Source organism: Theobroma cacao, chromosome 3 (assembly GCF_053813885.1).
Source record: "Theobroma cacao isolate CCN51 chromosome 3, ASM5381388v1, whole genome shotgun sequence".
Taxonomy (NCBI): Eukaryota; Viridiplantae; Streptophyta; class Magnoliopsida; order Malvales; family Malvaceae; genus Theobroma; species Theobroma cacao.
In genome coordinates, this window is record NC_142641.1 from 21,339,500 (window position 1) to 21,364,821 (window position 25,322).

Below are 25,322 nucleotides of genomic sequence, written 5' to 3' on the forward strand. Positions count from 1 at the left end.
CAAGATAAACAATCTATTACAACCTGTTTTAATCAAAAAATGTAAAAAAAATTCAAAATAAATTCAATAATGGGATTGTAAAGGCATTTAAACCGAGTAATAAGGCTTTTCTAGGCATGAGTGACTATAAATGAACTTTTCTTGACAATGGATGGCTTTTGCTCCACGTTTCCCGAGGCAAACAATCTATTACAATATGTTTTAATAAAAAAATGTAAAAATAATTCAAAATAAATTCAATAATGGGATTATAAGGGCATTTAAACCGAGTAATAAGGCTTTTCTCGGCATGAGTGACTATAAATGATCTTTTCTTGACAATGGATGGCTTTCGTTCCATGTTTCCCAAGATAAACAATCTATTACAACCTGTTTTAATCAAAAAATGTAAAAAAAATTCAAAATAAATTCAATAATGGGATTGTAAAGGCATTTAAACCGAGTAATAAGGCTTTTCTAGGCATGAGTGACTATAAATGAACTTTTCTTGACAATGGATGGATTTTGCTCCACGTTTCCCGAGGCAAACAATCAATTACAATATGTTTTAATCAAAAAATGTAAAAACAATTCAAAATAAATTCAATAATGCGATTATAAAGGCATTTAGATTGAGTAATAAGGCTTTTCTAGGCATGAGTGACTATAAATGAACTTTTCTTGACAATGGATGGCTTTTGCTCCACGTTTCCCGAGGCAAACAATCAATTACAATCTGTTTTAATCAAAATATGTAAAAACAATTCAAAATAAATTCAATAATGGGATTATAAAGGCATTTAAACCGAGTAATAAGGCTTCTGTAGGCATGAGTGACTATAAATGATCTTTTCTTGACAATGGATGGCTTTCGTTCCATGTTTCCCGAGATAAACAATCTATTACAACCTGTTTTAATCAAAAAATGTAAAAAAAATTCAAAATAAATTCAATAATGGGATTGTAAAGGCATTTAAACCGAGTAATAAGGCTTTTCTAGGCATGAGTGACTATAAATGATGTTTTCTTGACAATCGATAGCTTTCGTTCCATGTTTCCCGAGATAAACAATCTATTACAATTTGTTTTAATCAAAAAATGTAAAAAAAATTCAAAATAAATTCAATAATGGGATTATAAAAGCATTTAAACCGAGTAATAAGGCTTTTCTAGGCATGAGTGACTATAAATGAACTTTTCTTGACAATGGATGGCTTTTGCTCCACGTTTCCCGAGGCAAACAATCAATTACAATATGTTTTAATAAAAAAATGTAAAAATAATTCAAAATAAATTCAATAATGGGATTATAAGGGCATTTAAACCGAGTAATAGGGCTTTTCTTGGCATGAGTGACTATAAATAATCTTTTCTTGACAATGGATGGCTTTCGTTCCATGTTTCCCGAGATAAACAATCTATTACGATCTGTTTTAATCAAAAACTGTAAAAAAAAATCAAAATAAATTCAATAATGGGATTATAAAGGCATTTAAACCGAGTAATAAGGCTTCTCTAGGCATGAGTGACTATAAATGAACTTTTCTTGACAATGGATGGCTTTTGCTCCACGTTTCTCGAGGCAAACAATCAATTACAATATGTTTTAATCAAAAAATGTAAAAACAATTCAAAATAAATTCAATAATGGGATTATAAAGGCATTTAAATCGAGTAATAAGGCTTTTCTAGGCATGAGTGACTATAAATGATCTTTTCTTGACAATGGATGGCTTTCGTTCCATGTTTCCCGAGATAAACAATCTATTACAATCTGTTTTAATCAAAAACTGTAAAAAAAAATCGAAATAAATTCAATAATGGGATTATAAAGGCATTTAAACCGAGTAATAAGGCTTTTCTAGGCATGAGTGACTATAAATGATCTTTTCTTGACAATGGATGGCTTTTGCTCCACGTTTCCCGAGGCAAATGATTAATTACAATATGTTTTAATCAAAAAATGTAAAAACAATTCAAAATAAATTCAATAATGGGATTATAAAGGCATTTAAATCGAGTAATAAGGCTTTTCTAGGCATGAGTGACTATAAATGATCTTTTCTTGACAATGGATGGCTTTCGTTCCATGTTTCCCGAGATAAACAATCTATTACAATCTGTTTTAATCAAAAACTGTAAAAAAAAATCAAAATAAATTCAATAATGGGATTATAAAGGCATTTAAACCGAGTAATAAGGCTTCTCTAGGCATGAGTGACTATAAATGAACTTTTCTTGACAATGGATGGCTTTTGCTCCACGTTTCTCGAGGCAAACAATCAATTACAATATGTTTTAATCAAAAAATGTAAAAACAATTCAAAATAAATTCAATAATGGGATTATAAAGGCATTTAAATCGAGTAATAAGGCTTTTCTAGGCATGAGTGACTATAAATGATCTTTTCTTGACAATGGATGGCTTTCGTTCCATGTTTCCCGAGATAAACAATCTATTACAATCTGTTTTAATCAAAAACTGTAAAAAAAAATCGAAATAAATTCAATAATGGGATTATAAAGGCATTTAAACCGAGTAATAAGGCTTTTCTAGGCATGAGTGACTATAAATGATCTTTTCTTGACAATGGATGGCTTTTGCTCCACGTTTCCCGAGGCAAATGATTAATTACAATATGTTTTAATCAAAAAATGTAAAAACAATTCAAAATAAATTCAATAATGGGATTATAAAGGCATTTAAATCGAGTAATAAGGCTTTTCTAGGCATGAGTGACTATAAATGATCTTTTCTTGACAATGGATGGCTTTCGTTCCATGTTTCCTGAGATAAACAATCTATTACAATCTGTTTTAATCAAAAACTGTAAAAAAAAATCAAAATAAATTCAATAATGGGATTATAAAGGCATTTAAACCGAGTAATAAGGCTTTTCTAGGCATGAGTGACTATAAATGAACTTTTCTTGACAATGGATGGCTTTTGCTCCACGTTTCCCGAGGCAAACAATCAATTACAATATGTTTTAATCAAAAAATGTAAAAACAATTCAAAATAAATTCAATAATGGGATTATAAAGGCATTTAAATCGAGTAATAAGGCTTTTCTAGGCATGAGTGACTATAAATGAACTTTTCTTGACAATGGATGGCTTTTGCTCCACGTTTCCCGAGGCAACCAATCAATTACAATCTGTTTTAATCAAAAAATGTAAAAACAATTCAAAATAAATTCAATAATGGGATTATAAAGGCATTTAAACCGAGTTATAAGGCTTTTCTAGGCATGAGTGACTATAAATGAACTTTTCTTGACAATGGATAGCTTTTGCTCCACGTTTCCCAAGGCAAACAATCAAATACAATCTGTTTTAATGAAAAAATGTAAAAACAATTCAAAATAAATTCGATAATGGGATTATAAAAGCATTTAAACCGAGTAATAAGGCTTTTCTAGGCATGAGTGACTATAAATGAACTTTTCTTGACAATGGATGGCTTTCGCTCCATGTTTCCCGAGGCAAACAATCAAATACAATCTGTTTTAATCAAAAAATGTCAAAAAAGTTCAAAATAAATTCAATAATGGGATTATAAAGGCATTTAAACCGAGTAATAAGGCTTTTATAGGCATGAGTGTATATAAATGATGTTTTCTTGACAATGGATGGCTTTCGTTCCATGTTTCCCGAGATAAACAATGTATTAGAATATTTTTTAATCAAAAAATGTAAAAAAAATTCAAATTAAATTCAATAATGGGATTATAAAGGCATTTAAATCGAGTAATAAGGCTTTTCTAGGCATGAGTGACTATAAATGAACTTTTCTTGACAATGGATGGCTTTTGCTCCACGTTTCCCGAGGCAAACAATCTATTACAATATGTTTTAATAAAAAAATGTAAAAATAATTCAAAATAAATTCAATAATGGGATTATAAGGGCATTTAAACCGAGTAATAAGGCTTTTCTCGGCATGAGTGACTATAAATGATCTTTTCTTGACAATGGATGGCTTTCGTTCCATGTTTCCCAAGATAAACAATCTATTACAACCTGTTTTAATCAAAAAATGTAAAAAAAATTCAAAATAAATTCAATAATGGGATTGTAAAGGCATTTAAACCGAGTAATAAGGCTTTTCTAGGCATGAGTGACTATAAATGAACTTTTCTTGACAATGGATGGATTTTGCTCCACGTTTCCCGAGGCAAACAATCAATTACAATATGTTTTAATCAAAAAATGTAAAAACAATTCAAAATAAATTCAATAATGCGATTATAAAGGCATTTAGATTGAGTAATAAGGCTTTTCTAGGCATGAGTGACTATAAATGAACTTTTCTTGACAATGGATGGCTTTTGCTCCACGTTTCCCGAGGCAAACAATCAATTACAATCTGTTTTAATCAAAATATGTAAAAACAATTCAAAATAAATTCAATAATGGGATTATAAAGGCATTTAAACCGAGTAATAAGGCTTCTGTAGGCATGAGTGACTATAAATGATCTTTTCTTGACAATGGATGGCTTTCGTTCCATGTTTCCCGAGATAAACAATCTATTACAACCTGTTTTAATCAAAAAATGTAAAAAAAAATCAAAATAAATTCAATAATGGGATTATAAAAGCATTTAAACCGAGTAATAAGGCTTTTCTAGGCATGAGTGACTATAAATGGTCTTTCTTGACAATGGATTGCTTTCGTTCCATGTTTCCCGAGATAAACAATCTATTACAATCTGTTTTAATCAAAAAATGTAAAAAAAAATCAAAATAAATTCAATAATGGGATTGTAAAGGCATTTAAACCGAGTAATAAGGCTTCTCTAGGCATGAGTGACTATAAATGACCTTTTCTTGACAATGGATGGCATTTGCTCCATGTTTCCCAAGGCAAACAATCAATTACAATCTGTTTTAGTTAAAAAATGTAAAAACAATTCAAAATAAATTCAATAATGGGATTATAAAGGCATTTAAACCGAGTAATAAGGCTTTTCTAGGCATGAGTGACTATAAATGAACTTTTCTTGACAATGGATGGCTTTTGCTCGACGTTTCCCGAGGCAAACAATCAATTACAATCTGTTTTAATCAAAAAATATAAAAACAATTCAAAATAAATTCAATAATGGGATTATAAAGGCATTTAAACCGAGTAATAAGGCTTTTCTAGGCATGAGTGACTATGAATGAACTTTTCTTGACAATGGATGGCTTTTGCTCCACGTTTCCCGAGGCAAACAATCAATTACAATATGTTTTAATCAAAAAATGTAAAAACAATTCAAAATAAATTCAATAATGGGATTATAAAGGCATTTAAATCGAGTAATAAGGCTTATCTAGGCATGAGTGACTATAAATGAACTTTTCTTGACAATGGATGGCTTTTGCTCCACGTTTCCCGAGGCAAACAATCAATTACAATATGTTTTAATCAAAAAATGTAAAAACAATTCAAAATAAATTCAATAATGGGATTATAAAGGCATTTAAATCGAGTAATAAGGCTTTTCTAGGCATGAGTGACTATAAATGAACTTTTCTTGACAATGGATGGCTTTTGCTCCACGTTTTCCGAGGCAAACAATCAATTACAATCTGTTTTAATAAAAAAATGTAAAAATAATTCAAAATAAATTCAATAATGGGATTATAAAGGCATTTAAACCGAGTAATAAGGCTTTTCTAGGCATGAGTGACTATAAATGATGTTTTCTTGACAATGGATGGCTTTCGTTCCATGTTTCCCGAGATAAACAATCTATTACAATCTGTTTTAATCAAAAAATGTAAAAAAAATTCAAAATAAATTCAATAATGGGATTATAAAAGCATTTAAACCGAGTAATAAGGCTTTTCTAGGCATGAGTGACTATAAATGATCTTTTTTGACAATGGATGGCTTTTGTTCCATGTTTCCCGAGATAAACAATCTATTACAATCTGTTTTAATCAAAAACTGTAAAAAAAATCAAAATAAATTCAATAATGAGATTATAAAGGCATTTAAACCGAGTAATAAGGCTTCTCTAGGCATGAGTGACTATAAATGAACTTTTCTTGACAATGGATGGCTTTTGCTCCACGTTTCCCGAGGCAAACAATCAATTACAATATGTTTTAATAAAAAAATGTAAAAACAATTCAAAATAAATTCAATAATGGGATTATAAAGGCATTTAAACCGAGTTATAAGGCTTTTCTAGGCATGAGTGACTATAAATGAACTTTTCTTGACAATGGATGGCTTTTGCTCCACGTTTCCCGAGGTAAACAATCAAATACAATCTGTTTTAATCAAAAAATGTAAAAACAATTCAAAATAAATTCGATAATGGGATTATAAAAGCATTTAAACCGACTAATAAGGCTTTTCTAGGCATGAGTGACTAAAAATGAACTTTTCTTGACAATGGATGGCTTTCGCTCCATGTTTCCCGAGGCAAACAATCAAATACAATCTGTTTTAATCAAAAAATGTCAAAAAAGTTCAAAATAAATTCAATAATGGGATTGTAAAGGCATTTAAACCGAGTAATAAGGCTTTTCTAGGCATGAGTGTACATGAATGATGTTTTCTTGACAATGGATGGCTTTCGTTCCATGTTTCCCGAGATAAACAATGTATTAGAATCTGTTTTAATCAAAAAATGTAAAAAAAATTCAAAATAAATTGAATAATGGGATTATAAAGGCATTTAAATCGAGTAATAAGGCTTTTCTAGGCATGAGTGACTATAAATGAACTTTTCTTGACAATGGATGGCTTTTGCTCCACGTTTCCCGAGGCAAACAATCAATTACAATATGTTTTAATAAAAAAATGTAAAAATAATTCAAAATAAATTCAATAATGGGATTATAAGGGCATTTAAACCGAGTAATAAGGCTTTTCTAGGCATGAGTGACTATAAATGATCTTTTCTTGACAATGGATGGCTTTCGTTCCATGTTTCCCGAGATAAACAATCTATTACAACCTGTTTTAATCAAAAAATGTAAAAAAAATTCAAAATAAATTCAATAATGGGATTGTAAAGGCATTTAAACCAAGTAATAAGGCTTTTCTAGGCATGAGTGACTATAAATGATGTTTTCTTGACAATCGATAGCTTTCGTTCCATGTTTCCCGAGATAAACAATCTATTAGAATCTGTTTTAATCAAAAAATGTAAAAAAAATTCAAAATAAATTCAATAATGGGATTATAAAAGCATTTAAACCGAGTAATAAGGCTTTTCTAGGCATGAGTGACTATAAATGAACTTTTCTTGACAATGGATGGCTTTTGCTCCACGTTTCCCGAGGCAAACAATCAATTACAATATGTTTTAATCAAAAAATGTAAAAACAATTCAAAATAAATTCAATAATGGGATTGTAAAGGCATTTAAACCGAGTAATAAGGCTTTTCTAGGCATGAGTGACTATAAATGATCTTTTCTTGACAATGGATGGCTTTCGTTCCATGTTTCCCGAGATAAACAATCTATTACAACCTGTTTTAATCAAAAAATGTAAAAAAAATTCAAAATAAATTCAATAATGGGATTGTAAAGGCATTTAAACCGAGTAATAAGGCTTTTCTAGGCATGAGTGACTATAAATGATGTTTTCTTGACAATCGATAGCTTTCGTTCCATGTTTCCCGAGATAAACAATCTATTACAATCTGTTTTAATCAAAAAATGTAAAAAAAATTCAAAATAAATTCAATAATGGGATTATAAAAGCATTTAAACCGAGTAATAAGGCTTTTCTAGGCATGAGTGACTATAAATGAACTTTTCTTGACAATGGATGGCTTTTGCTCCACGTTTCCCGAGGCAAACAATCAATTACAATATGTTTTAATCAAAAAATGTAAAAACAATTCAAAATAAATTCAATAATGGGATTGTAAAGGCATTTAAACCGAGTAATAAGGCTTTTCTAGGCATGAGTGACTATAAATGATCTTTTCTTGACAATGGATGGCTTTCGTTCCATGTTTCCCGAGATAAACAATCTATTACAATCTGTTTTAATCAAAAAATGTAAAAAAAATTCAAAATAAATTCAATAATGGGATTGTAAAGGCATTTAAACCGAGTAATAAGGCTTTTCTAGGCATGAGTGACTATAAATGATGTTTTCTTGACAATCGATAGCTTTCGTTCCATGTTTCCCGAGATAAACAATCTATTACAATTTGTTTTAATCAAAAAATGTAAAAAAAATTCAAAATAAATTCAATAATGGGATTATAAAAGCATTTAAACCGAGTAATAAGGCTTTTCTAGGCATGAGTGACTATAAATGAACTTTTCTTGACAATGGATGGCTTTTGCTCCACGTTTCCCGAGGCAAACAATCAATTACAATATGTTTTAATAAAAAAATGTAAAAATAATTCAAAATAAATTCAATAATGGGATTATAAGGGCATTTAAACCGAGTAATAGGGCTTTTCTTGGCATGAGTGACTATAAATAATCTTTTCTTGACAATGGATGGCTTTCGTTCCATGTTTCCCGAGATAAACAATCTATTACAATCTGTTTTAATCAAAAACTGTAAAAAAAAATCAAAATAAATTCAATAATGGGATTATAAAGGCATTTAAACCGAGTAATAAGGCTTCTCTAGGCATGAGTGACTATAAATGAACTTTTCTTGACAATGGATGGCTTTTGCTCCACGTTTCTCGAGGCAAACAATCAATTACAATATGTTTTAATCAAAAAATGTAAAAACAATTCAAAATAAATTCAATAATGGGATTATAAAGGCATTTAAATCGAGTAATAAGGCTTTTCTAGGCATGAGTGACTATAAATGATCTTTTCTTGACAATGGATGGCTTTCGTTCCATGTTTCCCGAGATAAACAATCTATTACAATCTGTTTTAATCAAAAACTGTAAAAAAAAATCGAAATAAATTCAATAATGGGATTATAAAGGCATTTAAACCGAGTAATAAGGCTTTTCTAGGCATGAGTGACTATAAATGATCTTTTCTTGACAATGGATGGCTTTTGCTCCACGTTTCCCGAGGCAAATGATTAATTACAATATGTTTTAATCAAAAAATGTAAAAACAATTCAAAATAAATTCAATAATGGGATTATAAAGGCATTTAAATCGAGTAATAAGGCTTTTCTAGGCATGAGTGACTATAAATGATCTTTTCTTGACAATGGATGGCTTTCGTTCCATGTTTCCTGAGATAAACAATCTATTACAATCTGTTTTAATCAAAAACTGTAAAAAAAAATCAAAATAAATTCAATAATGGGATTATAAAGGCATTTAAACCGAGTAATAAGGCTTTTCTAGGCATGAGTGACTATAAATGATCTTTTCTTGACAATGGATGGCTTTCGTTCCATGTTTCCCGAGATAAACAATCTATTACAATCTGTTTTAATCAAAAACTGTAAAAAAAAATCAAAATAAATTCAATAATGGGATTATAAAGGCATTTAAACCGAGTAATAAGGCTTCTCTAGGCATGAGTGACTATAAATGAACTTTTCTTGACAATGGATGGCTTTTGCTCCACGTTTCTCGAGGCAAACAATCAATTACAATATGTTTTAATCAAAAAATGTAAAAACAATTCAAAATAAATTCAATAATGGGATTATAAAGGCATTTAAATCGAGTAATAAGGCTTTTCTAGGCATGAGTGACTATAAATGATCTTTTCTTGACAATGGATGGCTTTCGTTCCATGTTTCCCGAGATAAACAATCTATTACAATCTGTTTTAATCAAAAACTGTAAAAAAAAATCGAAATAAATTCAATAATGGGATTATAAAGGCATTTAAACCGAGTAATAAGGCTTTTCTAGGCATGAGTGACTATAAATGATCTTTTCTTGACAATGGATGGCTTTTGCTCCACGTTTCCCGAGGCAAATGATTAATTACAATATGTTTTAATCAAAAAATGTAAAAACAATTCAAAATAAATTCAATAATGGGATTATAAAGGCATTTAAATCGAGTAATAAGGCTTTTCTAGGCATGAGTGACTATAAATGATCTTTTCTTGACAATGGATGGCTTTCGTTCCATGTTTCCTGAGATAAACAATCTATTACAATCTGTTTTAATCAAAAACTGTAAAAAAAAATCAAAATAAATTCAATAATGGGATTATAAAGGCATTTAAACCGAGTAATAAGGCTTTTCTAGGCATGAGTGACTATAAATGATCTTTTCTTGACAATGGATGGCTTTCGTTCCATGTTTCCCGAGATAAACAATCTATTACAATCTGTTTTAATCAAAAACTGTAAAAAAAAATCAAAATAAATTCAATAATGGGATTATAAAGGCATTTAAACCGAGTAATAAGGCTTCTCTAGGCATGAGTGACTATAAATGAACTTTTCTTGACAATGGATGGCTTTTGCTCCACGTTTCTCGAGGCAAACAATCAATTACAATATGTTTTAATCAAAAAATGTAAAAACAATTCAAAATAAATTCAATAATGGGATTATAAAGGCATTTAAATCGAGTAATAAGGCTTTTCTAGGCATGAGTGACTATAAATGATCTTTTCTTGACAATGGATGGCTTTCGTTCCATGTTTCCCGAGATAAACAATCTATTACAATCTGTTTTAATCAAAAACTGTAAAAAAAAATCGAAATAAATTCAATAATGGGATTATAAAGGCATTTAAACCGAGTAATAAGGCTTTTCTAGGCATGAGTGACTATAAATGATCTTTTCTTGACAATGGATGGCTTTTGCTCCACGTTTCCCGAGGCAAATGATTAATTACAATATGTTTTAATCAAAAAATGTAAAAACAATTCAAAATAAATTCAATAATGGGATTATAAAGGCATTTAAATCGAGTAATAAGGCTTTTCTAGGCATGAGTGACTATAAATGATCTTTTCTTGACAATGGATGGCTTTCGTTCCATGTTTCCTGAGATAAACAATCTATTACAATCTGTTTTAATCAAAAACTGTAAAAAAAAATCAAAATAAATTCAATAATGGGATTATAAAGGCATTTAAACCGAGTAATAAGGCTTTTCTAGGCATGAGTGACTATAAATGATCTTTTCTTGACAATGGATGGCTTTCGTTCCATGTTTCCCGAGATAAACAATCTATTACAATCTGTTTTAATCAAAAACTGTAAAAAAAAATCAAAATAAATTCAATAATGGGATTATAAAGGCATTTAAACCGAGTAATAAGGCTTCTCTAGGCATGAGTGACTATAAATGAACTTTTCTTGACAATGGATGGCTTTTGCTCCACGTTTCTCGAGGCAAACAATCAATTACAATATGTTTTAATCAAAAAATGTAAAAACAATTCAAAATAAATTCAATAATGGGATTATAAAGGCATTTAAATCGAGTAATAAGGCTTTTCTAGGCATGAGTGACTATAAATGATCTTTTCTTGACAATGGATGGCTTTCGTTCCATGTTTCCCGAGATAAACAATCTATTACAATCTGTTTTAATCAAAAACTGTAAAAAAAAATCGAAATAAATTCAATAATGGGATTATAAAGGCATTTAAACCGAGTAATAAGGCTTTTCTAGGCATGAGTGACTATAAATGATCTTTTCTTGACAATGGATGGCTTTTGCTCCACGTTTCCCGAGGCAAATGATTAATTACAATATGTTTTAATCAAAAAATGTAAAAACAATTCAAAATAAATTCAATAATGGGATTATAAAGGCATTTAAATCGAGTAATAAGGCTTTTCTAGGCATGAGTGACTATAAATGATCTTTTCTTGACAATGGATGGCTTTCGTTCCATGTTTCCTGAGATAAACAATCTATTACAATCTGTTTTAATCAAAAACTGTAAAAAAAAATCAAAATAAATTCAATAATGGGATTATAAAGGCATTTAAACCGAGTAATAAGGCTTTTCTAGGCATGAGTGACTATAAATGAACTTTTCTTGACAATGGATGGCTTTTGCTCCACGTTTCCCGAGGCAAACAATCAATTACAATATGTTTTAATCAAAAAATGTAAAAACAATTCAAAATAAATTCAATAATGGGATTATAAAGGCATTTAAATCGAGTAATAAGGCTTTTCTAGGCATGAGTGACTATAAATGAACTTTTCTTGACAATGGATGGCTTTTGCTCCACGTTTCCCGAGGCAACCAATCAATTACAATCTGTTTTAATCAAAAAATGTAAAAACAATTCAAAATAAATTCAATAATGGGATTATAAAGGCATTTAAACCGAGTTATAAGGCTTTTCTAGGCATGAGTGACTATAAATGAACTTTTCTTGACAATGGATAGCTTTTGCTCCACGTTTCCCAAGGCAAACAATCAAATACAATCTGTTTTAATGAAAAAATGTAAAAACAATTCAAAATAAATTCGATAATGGGATTATAAAAGCATTTAAACCGAGTAATAAGGCTTTTCTAGGCATGAGTGACTATAAATGAACTTTTCTTGACAATGGATGGCTTTCGCTCCATGTTTCCCGAGGCAAACAATCAAATACAATCTGTTTTAATCAAAAAATGTCAAAAAAGTTCAAAATAAATTCAATAATGGGATTATAAAGGCATTTAAACCGAGTAATAAGGCTTTTCTAGGCATGAGTGTATATAAATGATGTTTTCTTGACAATGGATGGCTTTCGTTCCATGTTTCCCGAGATAAACAATGTATTAGAATATTTTTTAATCAAAAAATGTAAAAAAAATTCAAATTAAATTCAATAATGGGATTATAAAGGCATTTAAATCGAGTAATAAGGCTTTTCTAGGCATGAGTGACTATAAATGAACTTTTCTTGACAATGGATGGCTTTTGCTCCACGTTTCCCGAGGCAAACAATCTATTACAATATGTTTTAATAAAAAAATGTAAAAATAATTCAAAATAAATTCAATAATGGGATTATAAGGGCATTTAAACCGAGTAATAAGGCTTTTCTCGGCATGAGTGACTATAAATGATCTTTTCTTGACAATGGATGGCTTTCGTTCCATGTTTCCCAAGATAAACAATCTATTACAACCTGTTTTAATCAAAAAATGTAAAAAAAATTCAAAATAAATTCAATAATGGGATTGTAAAGGCATTTAAACCGAGTAATAAGGCTTTTCTAGGCATGAGTGACTATAAATGAACTTTTCTTGACAATGGATGGATTTTGCTCCACGTTTCCCGAGGCAAACAATCAATTACAATATGTTTTAATCAAAAAATGTAAAAACAATTCAAAATAAATTCAATAATGCGATTATAAAGGCATTTAGATTGAGTAATAAGGCTTTTCTAGGCATGAGTGACTATAAATGAACTTTTCTTGACAATGGATGGCTTTTGCTCCACGTTTCCCGAGGCAAACAATCAATTACAATCTGTTTTAATCAAAATATGTAAAAACAATTCAAAATAAATTCAATAATGGGATTATAAAGGCATTTAAACCGAGTAATAAGGCTTCTGTAGGCATGAGTGACTATAAATGATCTTTTCTTGACAATGGATGGCTTTCGTTCCATGTTTCCCGAGATAAACAATCTATTACAACCTGTTTTAATCAAAAAATGTAAAAAAAAATCAAAATAAATTCAATAATGGGATTATAAAAGCATTTAAACCGAGTAATAAGGCTTTTCTAGGCATGAGTGACTATAAATGGTCTTTCTTGACAATGGATTGCTTTCGTTCCATGTTTCCCGAGATAAACAATCTATTACAATCTGTTTTAATCAAAAAATGTAAAAAAAAATCAAAATAAATTCAATAATGGGATTGTAAAGGCATTTAAACCGAGTAATAAGGCTTCTCTAGGCATGAGTGACTATAAATGACCTTTTCTTGACAATGGATGGCATTTGCTCCATGTTTCCCAAGGCAAACAATCAATTACAATCTGTTTTAGTTAAAAAATGTAAAAACAATTCAAAATAAATTCAATAATGGGATTATAAAGGCATTTAAACCGAGTAATAAGGCTTTTCTAGGCATGAGTGACTATAAATGAACTTTTCTTGACAATGGATGGCTTTTGCTCGACGTTTCCCGAGGCAAACAATCAATTACAATCTGTTTTAATCAAAAAATATAAAAACAATTCAAAATAAATTCAATAATGGGATTATAAAGGCATTTAAACCGAGTAATAAGGCTTTTCTAGGCATGAGTGACTATGAATGAACTTTTCTTGACAATGGATGGCTTTTGCTCCACGTTTCCCGAGGCAAACAATCAATTACAATATGTTTTAATCAAAAAATGTAAAAACAATTCAAAATAAATTCAATAATGGGATTATAAAGGCATTTAAATCGAGTAATAAGGCTTATCTAGGCATGAGTGACTATAAATGAACTTTTCTTGACAATGGATGGCTTTTGCTCCACGTTTCCCGAGGCAAACAATCAATTACAATATGTTTTAATCAAAAAATGTAAAAACAATTCAAAATAAATTCAATAATGGGATTATAAAGGCATTTAAATCGAGTAATAAGGCTTTTCTAGGCATGAGTGACTATAAATGAACTTTTCTTGACAATGGATGGCTTTTGCTCCACGTTTTCCGAGGCAAACAATCAATTACAATCTGTTTTAATAAAAAAATGTAAAAATAATTCAAAATAAATTCAATAATGGGATTATAAAGGCATTTAAACCGAGTAATAAGGCTTTTCTAGGCATGAGTGACTATAAATGATGTTTTCTTGACAATGGATGGCTTTCGTTCCAGGTTTCCCGAGATAAACAATCTATTACAATCTGTTTTAATCAAAAAATGTAAAAAAAATTCAAAATAAATTCAATAATGGGATTATAAAAGCATTTAAACCGAGTAATAAGGCTTTTCTAGGCATGAGTGACTATAAATGATCTTTTTTGACAATGGATGGCTTTTGTTCCATGTTTCCCGAGATAAACAATCTATTACAATCTGTTTTAATCAAAAACTGTAAAAAAAATCAAAATAAATTCAATAATGAGATTATAAAGGCATTTAAACCGAGTAATAAGGCTTCTCTAGGCATGAGTGACTATAAATGAACTTTTCTTGACAATGGATGGCTTTTGCTCCACGTTTCCCGAGGCAAACAATCAATTACAATATGTTTTAATAAAAAAATGTAAAAACAATTCAAAATAAATTCAATAATGGGATTATAAAGGCATTTAAACCGAGTTATAAGGCTTTTCTAGGCATGAGTGACTATAAATGAACTTTTCTTGACAATGGATGGCTTTTGCTCCACGTTTCCCGAGGCAAACAATCAAATACAATCTGTTTTAATCAAAAAATGTAAAAACAATTCAAAATAAATTCGATAATGGGATTATAAAAGCATTTAAACCGACTAATAAGGCTTTTCTAGGCATGAGTGACTAAAAATGAACTTTTCTTGACAATGGATGGCTTTCGCTCCATGTTTCCCGAGGCAAACAATCAAATACAATCTGTTTTAATCAAAAAATGTCAAAAAAGTTCAAAATAAATTCAATAATGGGATTGTAAAGGCATTTAAACCGAGTAATAAGGCTTTTCTAGGCATGAGTGACTATAAATGAACTTTTCTTGACAATGGATGGATTTTGCTCCACGTTTCCCGAGGCAAACAATCAATTACAATATGTTTTAATCAAAAAATGTAAAAACAATTCAAAATAAATTCAATAATGCGATTATAAAGGCATTTAGATTGAGTAATAAGGCTTTTCTAGGCATGAGTGACTATAAATGAACTTTTCTTGACAATGGATGGCTTTTGCTCCACGTTTCCCGAAGCAAACAATCAATTACAATCTGTTTTAATCAAAATATGTAAAAACAATTCAAAATAAATTCAATAATGGGATTATAAAGGCATTTAAACCGAGTAATAAGGCTTCTGTAGGCATGAGTGACTATAAATGATCTTTTCTTGACAATGGATGGCTTTCGTTCCATGTTTCCCGAGATAAACAATCTATTACAACCTGTTTTAATCAAAAAATGTAAAAAAAAATCAAAATAAATTCAATAATGGGATTATAAAAGCATTTAAACCGAGTAATAAGGCTTTTCTAGGCATGAGTGACTATAAATGGTCTTTCTTGACAATGGATTGCTTTCGTTCCATGTTTCCCGAGATAAACAATCTATTACAATCTGTTTTAATCAAAAAATGTAAAAAAAAATCAAAATAAATTCAATAATGGGATTGTAAAGGCATTTAAACCGAGTAATAAGGCTTCTCTAGGCATGAGTGACTATAAAAGACCTTTTCTTGACAATGGATGGCATTTGCTCCATGTTTCCCAAGGCAAACAATCAATTACAATCTGTTTTAGTTAAAAAATGTAAAAACAATTCAAAATAAATTCAATAATGGGATTATAAAGGCATTTAAACCGAGTAATAAGGCTTTTCTAGGCATGAGTGACTATAAATGAACTTTTCTTGACAATGGATGGCTTTTGCTCGACGTTTCCCGAGGCAAACAATCAATTACAATCTGTTTTAATCAAAAAATATAAAAACAATTCAAAATAAATTCAATAATGGGATTATAAAGGCATTTAAACCGAGTAATAAGGCTTTTCTAGGCATGAGTGACTATGAATGAACTTTTCTTGACAATGGATGGCTTTTGCTCCACGTTTCCCGAGGCAAACAATCAATTACAATATGTTTTAATCAAAAAATGTAAAAACAATTCAAAATAAATTCAATAATGGGATTATAAAGGCATTTAAATCGAGTAATAAGGCTTATCTAGGCATGAGTGACTATAAATGAACTTTTCTTGACAATGGATGGCTTTTGCTCCACGTTTCCCGAGGCAAACAATCAATTACAATATGTTTTAATCAAAAAATGTAAAAACAATTCAAAATAAATTCAATAATGGGATTATAAAGGCATTTAAATCGAGTAATAAGGCTTTTCTAGGCATGAGTGACTATAAATGAACTTTTCTTGACAATGGATGGCTTTTGCTCGACGTTTTCCGAGGCAAACAATCAATTACAATCTGTTTTAATAAAAAAATGTAAAAATAATTCAAAATAAATTCAATAATGGGATTATAAAGGCATTTAAACCGAGTAATAAGGCTTTTCTAGGCATGAGTGACTATAAATGATGTTTTCTTGACAATGGATGGCTTTCGTTCCATGTTTCCCGAGATAAACAATCTATTACAATCTGTTTTAATCAAAAAATGTAAAAAAAATTCAAAATAAATTCAATAATGGGATTATAAAAGCATTTAAACCGAGTAATAAGGCTTTTCTAGGCATGAGTGACTATAAATGATCTTTTTTGACAATGGATGGCTTTTGTTCCATGTTTCCCGAGATAAACAATCTATTACAACCTGTTTTAATCAAAAACTGTAAAAAAAATCAAAATAAATTCAATAATGAGATTATAAAGGCATTTAAACCGAGTAATAAGGCTTCTCTAGGCATGAGTGACTATAAATGAACTTTTCTTGACAATGGATGGCTTTTGCTCCACGTTTCCCGAGGCAAACAATCAATTACAATATGTTTTAATAAAAAAATGTAAAAACAATTCAAAATAAATTCAATAATGGGATTATAAAGGCATTTAAACCGAGTTATAAGGCTTTTCTAGGCATGAGTGACTATAAATGAACTTTTCTTGACAATGGATGGCTTTTGCTCCACGTTTCCCGAGGCAAACAATCAAATACAATCTGTTTTAATCAAAAAATGTAAAAACAATTCAAAATAAATTCGATAATGGGATTATAAAAGCATTTAAACCGACTAATAAGGCTTTTCTAGGCATGAGTGACTAAAAATGAACTTTTCTTGACAATGGATGGCTTTCGCTCCATGTTTCCCGAGGCAAACAATCAAATACAATCTGTTTTAATCAAAAAATGTCAAAAAAGTTCAAAATAAATTCAATAATGGGATTGTAAAGGCATTTAAACCGAGTAATAAGGCTTTTCTAGGCATGAGTGTACATGAATGATGTTTTCTTGACAATGGATGGCTTTCGTTCCATGTTTCCCGAGATAAACAATCTATTACAATCTGTTTTAATCAAAAACTGTAAAAAAAAATCAAAATAAATTCAATAATGGGATTATAAAGGCATTTAAACCGAGTAATAAGGCTTCTCTAGGCATGAGTGACTATAAATGAACTTTTCTTGACAATGGATGGCTTTTGCTCCACGTTTCTCGAGGCAAACAATCAATTACAATATGTTTTAATCAAAAAATGTAAAAACAATTCAAAATAAATTCAATAATGGGATTATAAAGGCATTTAAATCGAGTAATAAGGCTTTTCTAGGCATGAGTGACTATAAATGATCTTTTCTTGACAATGGATGGCTTTCGTTCCATGTTTCCCGAGATAAACAATCTATTACAATCTGTTTTAATCAAAAACTGTAAAAAAAAATCGAAATAAATTCAATAATGGGATTATAAAGGCATTTAAACCGAGTAATAAGGCTTTTCTAGGCATGAGTGACTATAAATGATCTTTTCTTGACAATGGATGGCTTTTGCTCCACGTTTCCCGAGGCAAATGATTAATTACAATATGTTTTAATCAAAAAATGTAAAAACAATTCAAAATAAATTCAATAATGGGATTATAAAGGCATTTAAATCGAGTAATAAGGCTTTTCTAGGCATGAGTGACTATAAATGATCTTTTCTTGACAATGGATGGCTTTCGTTCCATGTTTCCTGAGATAAACAATCTATTACAATCTGTTTTAATCAAAAACTGTAAAAAAAAATCAAAATAAATTCAATAATGGGATTATAAAGGCATTTAAACCGAGTAATAAGGCTTTTCTAGGCATGAGTGACTATAAATGAACTTTTCTTGACAATGGATGGCTTTTGCTCCACGTTTCCCGAGGCAAACAATCAATTACAATATGTTTTAATCAAAAAATGTAAAAACAATTCAAAATAAATTCAATAATGGGATTATAAAGGCATTTAAATCGAGTAATAAGGCTTTTCTAGGCATGAGTGACTATAAATGAACTTTTCTTGACAATGGATGGCTTTTGCTCCACGTTTCCCGAGGCAACCAATCAATTACAATCTGTTTTAATCAAAAAATGTAAAAACAATTCAAAATAAATTCAATAATGGGATTATAAAGGCATTTAAACCGAGTTATAAGGCTTTTCTAGGCATGAGTGACTATAAATGAACTTTTCTTGACAATGGATGGCTTTTGCTCCACGTTTCCCAAGGCAAACAATCAAATACAATCTGTTTTAATGAAAAAATGTAAAAACAATTCAAAATAAATTCGATAATGGGATTATAAAAGCATTTAAACCGAGTAATAAGGCTTTTCTAGGCATGAGTGACTATAAATGAACTTTTCTTGACAATGGATGGCTTTCGCTCCATGTTTCCCGAGGCAAACAATCAAATACAATCTGTTTTAATCAAAAAATGTCAAAAAAGTTCAAAATAAATTCAATAATGGGATTATAAAGGCATTTAAACCGAGTAATAAGGCTTTTCTAGGCATGAGTGTATATAAATGATGTTTTCTTGACAATGGATGGCTTTCGTTCCATGTTTCCCGAGATAAACAATGTATTAGAATATTTTTTAATCAAAAAATGTAAAAAAAATTCAAATTAAATTCAATAATGGGATTATAAAGGCATTTAAATCGAGTAATAAGGCTTTTCTAGGCATGAGTGACTATAAATGAACTTTTCTTGACAATGGATGGCTTTTGCTCCACGTTTCCCGAGGCAAACAATCTATTACAATATGTTTTAATAAAAAAATGTAAAAATAATTCAAAATAAATTCAATAATGGGATTATAAGGGCATTTAAACCGAGTAATAAGGCTTTTCTCGGCATGAGTGACTATAAATGATCTTTTCTTGACAATGGATGGCTTTCGTTCCATGTTTCCCAAGATAAACAATCTATTACAACCTGTTTTAATCAAAAAATGTAAAAAAAATTCAAAATAAATTCAATAATGGGATTGTAAAGGCATTTAAACCGAGTAATAAGGCTTTTCTAGGCATGAGTGACTATAAATGAACTTTTCTTGACAATGGATGGATTTTGCTCCACGTTTCCCGAGGCAAACAATCAATTACAATATGTTTTAATCAAAAAATGTAAAAACAATTCAAAATAAATTCAATAATGCGATTATAAAGGCATTTAGATTGAGTAATAAGGCTTTTCTAGGCATGAGTGACTATAAATGAACTTTTCTTGACAATGGATGGCTTTTGCTCCACGTTTCCCGAGGCAAACAATCAATTACAATCTGTTTTAATCAAAATATGTAAAAACAATTCAAAATAAATTCAATAATGGGATTATAAAGGCATTTAAACCGAGTAATAAGGCTTCTGTAGGCATGAGTGACTATAAATGATCTTTTCTTGACAATGGATGGCTTTCGTTCCATGTTTCCCGAGATAAACAATCTATTACAACCTGTTTTAATCAAAAAATGTAAAAAAAAATCAAAATAAATTCAATAATGGGATTATAAAAGCATTTAAACCGAGTAATAAGGCTTTTCTAGGCATGAGTGACTATAAATGGTCTTTCTTGACAATGGATTGCTTTCGTTCCATGTTTCCCGAGATAAACAATCTATTACAATCTGTTTTAATCAAAAAATGTAAAAAAAAATCAAAATAAATTCAATAATGGGATTGTAAAGGCATTTAAACCGAGTAATAAGGCTTCTCTAGGCATGAGTGACTATAAATGACCTTTTCTTGACAATGGATGGCATTTGCTCCATGTTTCCCAAGGCAAACAATCAATTACAATCTGTTTTAGTTAAAAAATGTAAAAACAATTCAAAATAAATTCAATAATGGGATTATAAAGGCATTTAAACCGAGTAATAAGGCTTTTCTAGGCATGAGTGACTATAAATGAACTTTTCTTGACAATGGATGGCTTTTGCTCGACGTTTCCCGAGGCAAACAATCAATTACAATCTGTTTTAATCAAAAAATATAAAAACAATTCAAAATAAATTCAATAATGGGATTATAAAGGCATTTAAACCGAGTAATAAGGCTTTTCTAGGCATGAGTGACTATGAATGAACTTTTCTTGACAATGGATGGCTTTTGCTCCACGTTTCCCGAGGCAAACAATCAATTACAATATGTTTTAATCAAAAAATGTAAAAACAATTCAAAATAAATTCAATAATGGGATTATAAAGGCATTTAAATCGAGTAATAAGGCTTATCTAGGCATGAGTGACTATAAATGAACTTTTCTTGACAATGGATGGCTTTTGCTCCACGTTTCCCGAGGTAAACAATCAATTACAATATGTTTTAATCAAAAAATGTAAAAACAATTCAAAATAAATTCAATAATGGGATTATAAAGGCATTTAAATCGAGTAATAAGGCTTTTCTAGGCATGAGTGACTATAAATGAACTTTTCTTGACAATGGATGGCTTTTGCTCGACGTTTTCCGAGGCAAACAATCAATTACAATCTGTTTTAATAAAAAAATGTAAAAATAATTCAAAATAAATTCAATAATGGGATTATAAAGGCATTTAAACCGAGTAATAAGGCTTTTCTAGGCATGAGTGACTATAAATGATGTTTTCTTGACAATGGATGGCTTTCGTTCCATGTTTCCCGAGATAAACAATCTATTACAATCTGTTTTAATCAAAAAATGTAAAAAAAATTCAAAATAAATTCAATAATGGGATTATAAAAGCATTTAAACCGAGTAATAAGGCTTTTCTAGGCATGAGTGACTATAAATGATCTTTTTTGACAATGGATGGCTTTTGTTCCATGTTTCCCGAGATAAACAATCTATTACAATCTGTTTTAATCAAAAACTGTAAAAAAAATCAAAATAAATTCAATAATGAGATTATAAAGGCATTTAAACCGAGTAATAAGGCTTCTCTAGGCATGAGTGACTATAAATGAACTTTTCTTGACAATGGATGGCTTTTGCTCCACGTTTCCCGAGGCAAACAATCAATTACAATATGTTTTAATAAAAAAATGTAAAAACAATTCAAAATAAATTCAATAATGGGATTATAAAGGCATTTAAACCGAGTTATAAGGCTTTTCTAGGCATGAGTGACTATAAATGAACTTTTCTTGACAATGGATGGCTTTTGCTCCACGTTTCCCGAGGCAAACAATCAAATACAATCTGTTTTAATCAAAAAATGTAAAAACAATTCAAAATAAATTCGATAATGGGATTATAAAAGCATTTAAACCGACTAATAAGGCTTTTCTAGGCATGAGTGACTAAAAATGAACTTTTCTTGACAATGGATGGCTTTCGCTCCATGTTTCCCGAGGCAAACAATCAAATACAATCTGTTTTAATCAAAAAATGTCAAAAAAGTTCAAAATAAATTCAATAATGGGATTGTAAAGGCATTTAAACCGAGTAATAAGGCTTTTCTAGGCATGAGTGACTATAAATGAACTTTTCTTGACAATGGATGGATTTTGCTCCACGTTTCCCGAGGCAAACAATCAATTACAATATGTTTTAATCAAAAAATGTAAAAACAATTCAAAATAAATTCAATAATGCGATTATAAAGGCATTTAGATTGAGTAATAAGGCTTTTCTAGGCATGAGTGACTATAAATGAACTTTTCTTGACAATGGATGGCTTTTGCTCCACGTTTCCCGAAGCAAACAATCAATTACAATCTGTTTTAATCAAAATATGTAAAAACAATTCAAAATAAATTCAATAATGGGATTATAAAGGCATTTAAACCGAGTAATAAGGCTTCTGTAGGCATGAGTGACTATAAATGATCTTTTCTTGACAATGGATGGCTTTCGTTCCATGTTTCCCGAGATAAACAATCTATTACAACCTGTTTTAATCAAAAAATGTAAAAAAAAATCAAAATAAATTCAATAATGGGATTATAAAAGCATTTAAACCGAGTAATAAGGCTTTTCTAGGCATGAGTGACTATAAATGGTCTTTCTTGACAATGGATTGCTTTCGTTCCATGTTTCCCGAGATAAACAATCTATTACAATCTGTTTTAATCAAAAAATGTAAAAAAAAATCAAAATAAATTCAATAATGGGATTGTAAAGGCATTTAAACCGAGTAATAAGGCTTCTCTAGGCATGAGTGACTATAAAAGACCTTTTCTTGACAATGGATGGCATTTGCTCCATGTTTCCCAAGGCAAACAATCAATTACAATCTGTTTTAGTTAAAAAATGTAAAAACAATTCAAAATAAATTCAATAATGGGATTATAAAGGCATTTAAACCGAGTAATAAGGCTTTTCTAGGCATGAGTGACTATAAATGAACTTTTCTTGACAATGGATGGCTTTTGCTCGACGTTTCCCGAGGCAAACAATCAATTACAATCTGTTTTAATCAAAAAATATAAAAACAATTCAAAATAAATTCAATAATGGGATTATAAAGGCATTTAAACCGAGTAATAAGGCTTTTCTAGGCATGAGTGACTATGAATGAACTTTTCTTGACAATGGATGGCTTTTGCTCCACGTTTCCCGAGGCAAACAATCAATTACAATATGTTTTAATCAAAAAATGTAAAAACAATTCAAAATAAATTCAATAATGGGATTATAAAGGCATTTAAATCGAGTAATAAGGCTTATCTAGGCATGAGTGACTATAAATGAACTTTTCTTGACAATGGATGGCTTTTGCTCCACGTTTCCCGAGGCAAACAATCAATTACAATATGTTTTAATCAAAAAATGTAAAAACAATTCAAAATAAATTCAATAATGGGATTATAAAGGCATTTAAATCGAGTAATAAGGCTTTTCTAGGCATGAGTGACTATAAATGAACTTTTCTTGACAATGGATGGCTTTTGCTCCACGTTTTCCGAGGCAAACAATCAATTACAATCTGTTTTAATAAAAAAATGTAAAAATAATTCAAAATAAATTCAATAATGGGATTATAAAGGCATTTAAACCGAGTAATAAGGCTTTTCTAGGCATGAGTGACTATAAATGATGTTTTCTTGACAATGGATGGCTTTCGTTCCATGTTTCCCGAGATAAACAATCTATTACAATCTGTTTTAATCAAAAAATGTAAAAAAAATTCAAAATAAATTCAATAATGGGATTATAAAAGCATTTAAACCGAGTAATAAGGCTTTTCTAGGCATGAGTGACTATAAATGATCTTTTTTGACAATGGATGGCTTTTGTTCCATGTTTCCCGAGATAAACAATCTATTACAACCTGTTTTAATCAAAAACTGTAAAAAAAATCAAAATAAATTCAATAATGAGATTATAAAGGCATTTAAACCGAGTAATAAGGCTTCTCTAGGCATGAGTGACTATAAATGAACTTTTCTTGACAATGGATGGCTTTTGCTCCACGTTTCCCGAGGCAAACAATCAATTACAATATGTTTTAATAAAAAAATGTAAAAACAATTCAAAATAAATTCAATAATGGGATTATAAAGGCATTTAAACCGAGTTATAAGGCTTTTCTAGGCATGAGTGACTATAAATGAACTTTTCTTGACAATGGATGGCTTTTGCTCCACGTTTCCCGAGGCAAACAATCAAATACAATCTGTTTTAATCAAAAAATGTAAAAACAATTCAAAATAAATTCGATAATGGGATTATAAAAGCATTTAAACCGACTAATAAGGCTTTTCTAGGCATGAGTGACTAAAAATGAACTTTTCTTGACAATGGATGGCTTTCGCTCCATGTTTCCCGAGGCAAACAATCAAATACAATCTGTTTTAATCAAAAAATGTCAAAAAAGTTCAAAATAAATTCAATAATGGGATTGTAAAGGCATTTAAACCGAGTAATAAGGCTTTTCTAGGCATGAGTGACTATAAATGAACTTTTCTTGACAATGGATGGATTTTGCTCCACGTTTCCCGAGGCAAACAATCAATTACAATATGTTTTAATCAAAAAATGTAAAAACAATTCAAAATAAATTCAATAATGCGATTATAAAGGCATTTAGATTGAGTAATAAGGCTTTTCTAGGCATGAGTGACTATAAATGAACTTTTCTTGACAATGGATGGCTTTTGCTCCACGTTTCCCGAAGCAAACAATCAATTACAATCTGTTTTAATCAAAATATGTAAAAACAATTCAAAATAAATTCAATAATGGGATTATAAAGGCATTTAAACCGAGTAATAAGGCTTCTGTAGGCATGAGTGACTATAAATGATCTTTTCTTGACAATGGATGGCTTTCGTTCCATGTTTCCCGAGATAAACAATCTATTACAATCTGTTTTAATCAAAAACTGTAAAAAAAAATCAAAATAAATTCAATAATGGGATTAT